The sequence below is a fragment of the Podarcis melisellensis genome (genome assembly GCF_964234715.1).
Source record: "Podarcis melisellensis genome assembly, chromosome: 7".
NCBI classification, from domain to species: domain Eukaryota; kingdom Metazoa; phylum Chordata; class Lepidosauria; order Squamata; family Lacertidae; genus Podarcis; species Podarcis melisellensis.
In genome coordinates, this window is record NC_138539.1 from 70,832,126 (window position 1) to 70,839,355 (window position 7,230).

Genomic DNA, 7,230 nt, shown 5'->3' on the forward strand with positions numbered 1-7,230 from the left:
CATTTTTGCCTTTAATCCCAGAGAGGCTGAAATTACTCCTGATAGATCATTGGCCTGCTCTTTTAGATAATACGTTGCAACCAGTTAGATAGATATTGACAAAGCTGAGGCAACATATCAAAATCTCATTTTTTGAAAAAAGAAAAATGAAGAGTGTTAGCCACGTAAAGCCCTTCCCCACCCCACACAGGTTTAAGAGATTATACCACCATTCATAAAAATGTTGCAAGCATTGTTGACTATAGTCAATAATGGAACCTTCTGTACTGCCAAGCGGGTGCAATGAGTGAAGGGATCATAATAAATCAACCAGATCTCCTTGAATGCTGATGGTGGTATTTGTCTGTTCCTTTTCTATTTAGTGCAATCTACCAAGGGTCTATCCACACTTAACTTTTGCCCCATTCTTTCCAGGCACAGGTCCACACTTTAGAGCTCAATCGGCACAAAAGTCAATTCAGGTTTTCCATGAATTGTTGTTTGCTCTGATTCAGCTTTAAAGAGCAAATCTCCACACGGAAATCTCTGGAGGAAAGAAAAAGTGTGCTTGGGCCTGGAGCTATAAAGCACAGAGGAAAGGTAAGTGTGAATAAACTCTAAAGTCAAAACAAATCCCTCATATTTCAGCTTCACATGACCCTCATGACTCATTATTTTTTCCCCCAATACGCCCATTTTCCACACAACTTGGTACCAATATTCCAAGTCTGTTCCATCACTGGACAATTCTAAGGCATTGTTGTCATTTTTTTTCAAACTTGCACACCTCTTTGGAATATTAGCAAGGGTTCCTCAATGAAAAAGGACAGCAACAAAAAAGCTTCCCTGGAAGACAACTTGTTCAACAGTCCTCATCTTCCTCTGCAGCCTGTAGCTGCAGTACAAGGACGATTTGTTTTCTAGGCTAGATATGATCCATGTTTGTGCAATACTCCTGTGCAGAGCTCTCGCATGTTGCAGCAAGAGTGGGGCTGCATGGCTGGTCTCAACCTCAGTGTCATAAAACCACGCTAGTCCCATTCCTTGACATCCACACACTGAGTGGACACCTCTGAAAAGGTTCCACTGTGTGAGAGCAACTGCTCAAATAAGGGCCGTCTTACCCATAGGCACTAGGGGTGCGGGGCATCCGGGTGCCGGGCTCTCAGGCGTGCCAGGCCCTGGCTCAAATGTACACGTTCCATGTAACTGGGATGTTCACAGAAGTGTATGTTTCCTTCAGGTGTTCAACACATTGATATCTGGGGTGGGGGGAAGCCTGGTGAAACAGAATAAGGAGCAGATCCAGCCTTGTTTCAACATGAGAGTGCCAGTCATTTAGGTAGCATGGGTAAGGTTTGCCTTTTTATGCATGATGATGGCTATGCTCAATAATCTCTCTCAGCATCCTCTGTGAACCGTGTCTGTGCACTAGACTGTACTCCATGATCTTCTACAATGATAGTAGCCTACAGGGCAGATGCACAGCATTTCCACTGCAGCTAAATCCATGTCAAAAGGTTATCCGGAAGGCTGAAAGTCTGAAAAGCATTTCTCTAGGAAATTATCTTGGGCCAAATATATAAAGAAGGTAAGCTTGCAGCTACACATGACTAAATGCAACAGCTAGATTTATTCCGAGCAATCAGGAAGACAAGCTATATTTAGGAGAAACCCTTTTTTTGGTATGCCTTTTCTGATCCAAGGATTAAAAAAAGAGAGAAAAAGCTTGACCTGGCTGTGAAAATATTGTAACCTATCAGGCCAGAAAAGATTTAGGGAGTATGACTGATGTGCTCAAAGTACCAGCCCCAGAATTCAGATATTTTTGAAGTCGATTGGCTACAGGATTAAGGCTCCATGCTTAGTTTAACTAAAGAGCTTCTGAGTCAATTCACCTTTCTTTAAACAGTGTGCTCAAGGGCAAAGTCACGTAGAAAGGCAAACAGAGGTTGCCCTCCAGTTTAACACTTGAACAGTTCATCCTGTCAGGCAGTCTATAGACTGAATTTATAATCTTATGTGCATTTTCAACGTTTATTTTGATAGAGTCACACTTCATTTTGATGACATGGAAAAAAGTATCTACAGCTGGACTTTTCCCAGAATTTCTTTTTCTCTTCTTTTCTTTTTTACACAGGGTTAAATCTGCAGCATCTCACCACCATTTTCAACAACCAGTACTCTATCCCTATATCTGTACAATAGAAATACACAGCAGCGGGGGTGGGGGGAAAGAAATAGTTCTTTCAGAACATTCACACACAGCATACGAAAAAACAACAAAACCCTAGATCCACCAGTTTGAGCAATTTAGGATGTGGTGGATCTCCAGATTCCTAGATGAGCCCATCACATTGGTGTAAGTCATCAACCCTGGCTTAGCAGGAAATTCAGCAGTGTAACTCTCTAATGAGATGTATAGAGTGTTAGGGGAGTGGTAGTACCTCTGGTGGGGGGACACATTGTGCTCCTTCTGGGGTAGTTTGTCCACCTTTGGTCCCCACTGAGCACTCAGCTCTCCTAGAAGCTATGTGATGGCCTGGGAATCCAATTCAGAGGCTGAACCGGAGGAATCCCAGCCTGCAGAGGAGTCCCCGCCTCCAGGGCCGGCTGAACTGGGGCAGGGCCTTGATTCTGAAGCGCCTGCACCTGTGCCGGATCCTCAGGAGCAGACACCAGATGAATCCACTCTGGCTCTGGAGGTGGTTGAGGACACAGTGCCTGCAGGTGCGCCTCTCCCAGCCCTGCCAGGGGAAGGTGTCTCCCCCTGGGCCCAGTAACCCTCCAGCCTCTCCTGAGCTGCAGAGGCTCAGGGCAGAGAGGCGGAGGGAACTGGTTTCTCCCAGGAGGAATGCTCGCCTTAAGGCCAGGAGAGGCGGGTCTCCTGGGGGCCGGGACCGCCCCTGGCCTCAGAGAAGATAAAGGCCAGTCAACCCGGTCCCAGGTTGCGGGAGCATCGTCATTGAAGAGCTGTTGCGGCCAGCACCCAGTCCTGTTCCTCCAGAGTTCCTGTCCTTGCCCGGCTCCTCGCTTTGGACCCTGCTTCGCCCGTGGAAGACTGTCTGCTGACCCTCGACTCAGGTCCTGGACCTCGCCCCACGGTAACCTCCCCCCGGGACCAGCACAAGCTATCAGCATGTGACAGCAGCCACATCCTGAGAAATGGTTTCACCTGGCCATCTGAACCAGGTTAGAGTAGTTATGGGTCTCAAACCCTCAGTGATTTAGGAACTTCCCCTCCTTGCGAAGACAGAATCCGGCAGATTGAGCGGATGAGACAAATAATACATCCAACAGTCAAGAAGGTGGGTGGTGCATGTGCTGTAGAGAGAAATGAAGGGCAGATGGGGCTCATCAACATGGGATAGTAACACATCTAGGGGAAGAAAAATTATGATCCTAAAGCTTAGTTGCTTTGCAGGATATCTTCAGGAGAAGAAAAGGGTAAGGCGTAAACCAGGCTTCCTCAACCTCGGCCCTCCAGATGTTTTTGGCCTACAACTCCCATGATCCCTAGCTAGCAGGACCAGTGGTCAGGGATGATGGGAACTGTAGTCTCAAAACATCTGGAGGGCCGAGGTTGAGGAAGCCTGGCATAAACCCTAAACAAATCCATAGTGACCTCCCTAAGATGGTTGGATGGTACCTTGCATATCTCCTTCTGGCAACTCCTGCTGGTGCCAAACATACTACTCTCCTCTAATCTGACCACATCAGTGAGGCCAAGAGTGGGGTCCTCTCATCTGGGCAACCCATAACCGCCATGCACACTACACAGGTTTGCACCTTGGAGAGGTCACTTCAGCGCTGCAAACACAACAAAAACAACACAGGAGGCAGCAGTTATGAGTTATAAGCTCATAACTGATCTGTTGTCCTTTACACCAGCTTAACTTTAGCTGTTGTAAATGTACTCTGGCTTTCCATGCTTAAGATTGATCCCTAAAACAGTCGCAAGGCATTTTAAAATTCACAAAATGTTATGAATAAAATATGTATCACATGTTATAATTATGTCTCAGGCTTCATAGAATTAAAATTGTAACGTTGGAAGTAACCACAAGAGTTATCTAGTCCAGCTCTCTGCAATGCAGGTTATGAGGCTCAAACATCTCATGCTCTACTAGAACACCACTATATTCAATGTTTACACTTGTGGGGAAAATAATTTCCTTACCAGCCAAAGTGAGCGTGGAATTTAACTCATAAAATGAATTCACCAATGCTCATAAAATGTACTCATTGCCACTGAGGCTACTTAAGCCTCTAATGACAAAGATCCCAGAGTATCCCAAACCTTCTTAGCATCTACACTGTGCCAACCAACCAACCAACCAACCAACCAGAAGAAGCAATTCAAAAGGTTCAAGTAGCATGAAAATTGTTAGGGTGCAAAATTTCAACAGCCAGTGTTGCCTCAATACAGCTGCACACATCCATTGCTGGACTCTGTTGAACCAGGGAAACAGAATGACTCTTATCTGTGGCTGTGATCTCCTGGGTGACATGTGCTGTGATAGGCAGTTGAATGTGCATGCATACTCTGTTTCCCTCCCTTCCCCCTCCGCATGGCCCTGGAAACCCACGCTGTGCCACTGAGTGACGTTTTGGGGTTCTTTTAGAAATGCATGGCAGACTGCTAGGTCAAGAATACCAGGGCTGCTGGCTCAACACACTAAATCCAACCAAAATGCAGTCTAGCTGACCCAGAACATATTTGGGTCATTCCCACTCATCAGAATGAGCTGCCAAAAATCACCAAGCTGAGCATAAACACTACCAGGAGAGTTTGCATATCAGACTTCAGTCTGGATGGTTTTGATCTAATTGCAACCTGTTTGAAAATACCCTTCAGTTCTTCGTTGCAAACATTAGGAGGACAAATTGCATTGCATCAGTCAGCACAAAAACGAGATAGCCTGATTTTTCATTGAACAAAAGATGATCCCTGAAAGTCTGTTTTACAGCCAAAGAGAGTTCACAAGGGGAAGAAAATACACACTTTACAAATTCTTGACTGGAGAAAGAGCATACTCCAGGCAATTAGTCCCCACTCTTCATTAAGATTCCATATGTCTCCAATTATACAAGTGTCATTAAACACAGAGCTAGTGTAGCTACATACACAAACCTCTGCGGAGCAGATCAGCAAATTATAGCTTTTGCTCAGAAAGAGCAAGTGCTAGTCTAAGAAGAAAGCATTCAGTGCACTGACAGATGAACAAATGCATCACACAGGGTTAAAATCAAGGACACATCTGTATCCCCCCCTCCTTGCAGGGCTTGAGTCAATGTGTTCATCTGTGCAATACAAGCAACACTGGCCATGAACAGAGTCGATGACTAAGAAAAGGTTTTGAAAAGACTACAACTGCAACAATTACACAGGTCATCCTTATTGAGAAAGTGCTTTCAGATTAGAATGTTACTCCCTGAAAAGGCTGAGAAGGTTTGGTTTACATATTATAGATATCACACAAAGGCTCAAAAAAATCATAAGAGCAGCTTTCCTAGATTCATGGTCAAGGTCAAGTCATTATGTTGCCAACAGCGGTCAGCAAGATGTCTCGGAAAAGCTTATAAGCAGGATGTGATAGTGATGACCATCTCCTGTTTGCCCTTGCTCCCGGGACTCAGCTACATTTTCAAAGTTGATCTGTCACAGGATTATGAAAATTCCACCCACATTTAGATCAGCTATAGAGTTTCAGGGTCAATATGTCTTTACTCAAACTGTATGCCAAAGGCAGCATCAGGGAAAAGAGAAACACAGGTTGCCTTCCAGATTTAATACCTTGTCCTGGGATAAAGCCCATGGATAAGCTTTTTGCACACCATTTTTGAACATGGTGATTTGCCTGAGCATGCAAAGGTTTAAAGTATAGCAACAGTGGTGAACCTTTGGCCCTCCAGATGTGACTGAACTAGAACTTCCATTGGCCCTAGCAGGTAAGGCCAATTGGCAGTGATGACAAGAGTTGCAGTTCAGCAACATCTGGAGAGCCAAAGGTTCCCTACACCTGAAATATGGAAAGGGTGTGCATGCAAGCCCTTGTTCCCAATGTCCTCAAGAGCTTAAGGTCCTCTCCAGACCTTGTCAGCATTCCCAATCTTGGGGAGATTTTAAATTCTGTTCAACCAAATATGCTTAGACATCCTATTTGCCCATGGGGTGTTAAAGGAAGGGTGTCTCTCTCTGTGTGTATCCCTGATATGTTCCACCTTTTAAATTCAGGTGTATGTCTGAACATGAATTCTGTTTCCATGGCTATTGGTTTATTATCTAGAACATCTCTCCTACCTAATCTCCAAAGAGCTCAAGGCAGCTAACAACAAAGATTAAACCATAAACCAACAATTAAATACATCCCTTGCAATTGAGCTGAACAATGCAACCCCCCACCTGCCCCAGCTGTGCCCGGGGGATCCCCTCCATCAAGGAGTTCCTCAATATGCCAGCCCAAATGATGGGTATAAGTAGACATTGGAAACACCTCAAATGGAAAAGCCTACTGCACACCTGTTACACCTGTGTTAAAGGAAGTAGTATACTGACTGCCAATCTACTACTAATACAAGTTTAAGTTCTTGTTACCAGCTTAACCTTTAAAGCCCTATGTGATTTAATACCAGTTCATCTCTAAGAATGGCTTCTCCTATATAGAGCTGCCTATTCACTAAGATCTTAGGAGGGGGCCCTATTAGTTATGCTATGATGTGCATAGGCTCACATCGTAGCAACTTACAGGAGTGTCTTCTCCGCTTCAGTCTGTGGAGTGATCACTGCATCAAGGTTTTACAATCACCTAGTCTGTTCAGTTCTTAATAATAATAATAATAATAATAATAATAATAATAATTTTTTTATTTATACTCTGCCTTCGCTGGCCAGAGCCAGGCTCAGGGTGGCTAACACCAAATATAAATTACAATAAAACATAATAGAAAAAACAAAAATAAATAAAATACGGCTTAAAATACAGCTTAAAATGCAGCCTCATTTTAGTGTAGCCCATAAATCAAGACCATAAAGGGAGGAAACCTCAGATATTCACCCAAGCCAGCTATCCATGCTGGTCCTACATGGACCAGCGAAAAAGGCAAGGAAAAAATTTATATGCCAAATCCCATATAAGGGGTCAGAGTGAGTCTAAGCCAAAGGCCAGGTGGAACAGCTCCTTCTTGCAGGCCCTGTGGAAAGATGTCAAATCCCGCAGGGTCCTGGTCTCTTGTGACAGAGCGTTCCAC

The 7,230-nt window shown here is 44.5% G+C and overlaps 1 long non-coding RNA gene across 1 annotated transcript; it reads left to right on the top strand.

Moving 5' to 3' along the window:
- The first annotated feature begins 477 nt into the window (after nucleotides 1-477).
- LOC309374587 lies at nucleotides 478-2,210 on the top strand. The gene is made up of 3 exons (XR_014170635.1): nucleotides 478-579; nucleotides 1,385-1,570; nucleotides 2,120-2,210. It is a non-coding gene; the product is annotated as an uncharacterized lncRNA (long non-coding RNA).
- Nucleotides 2,211-7,230: the final 5,020 nt, after the last annotated feature.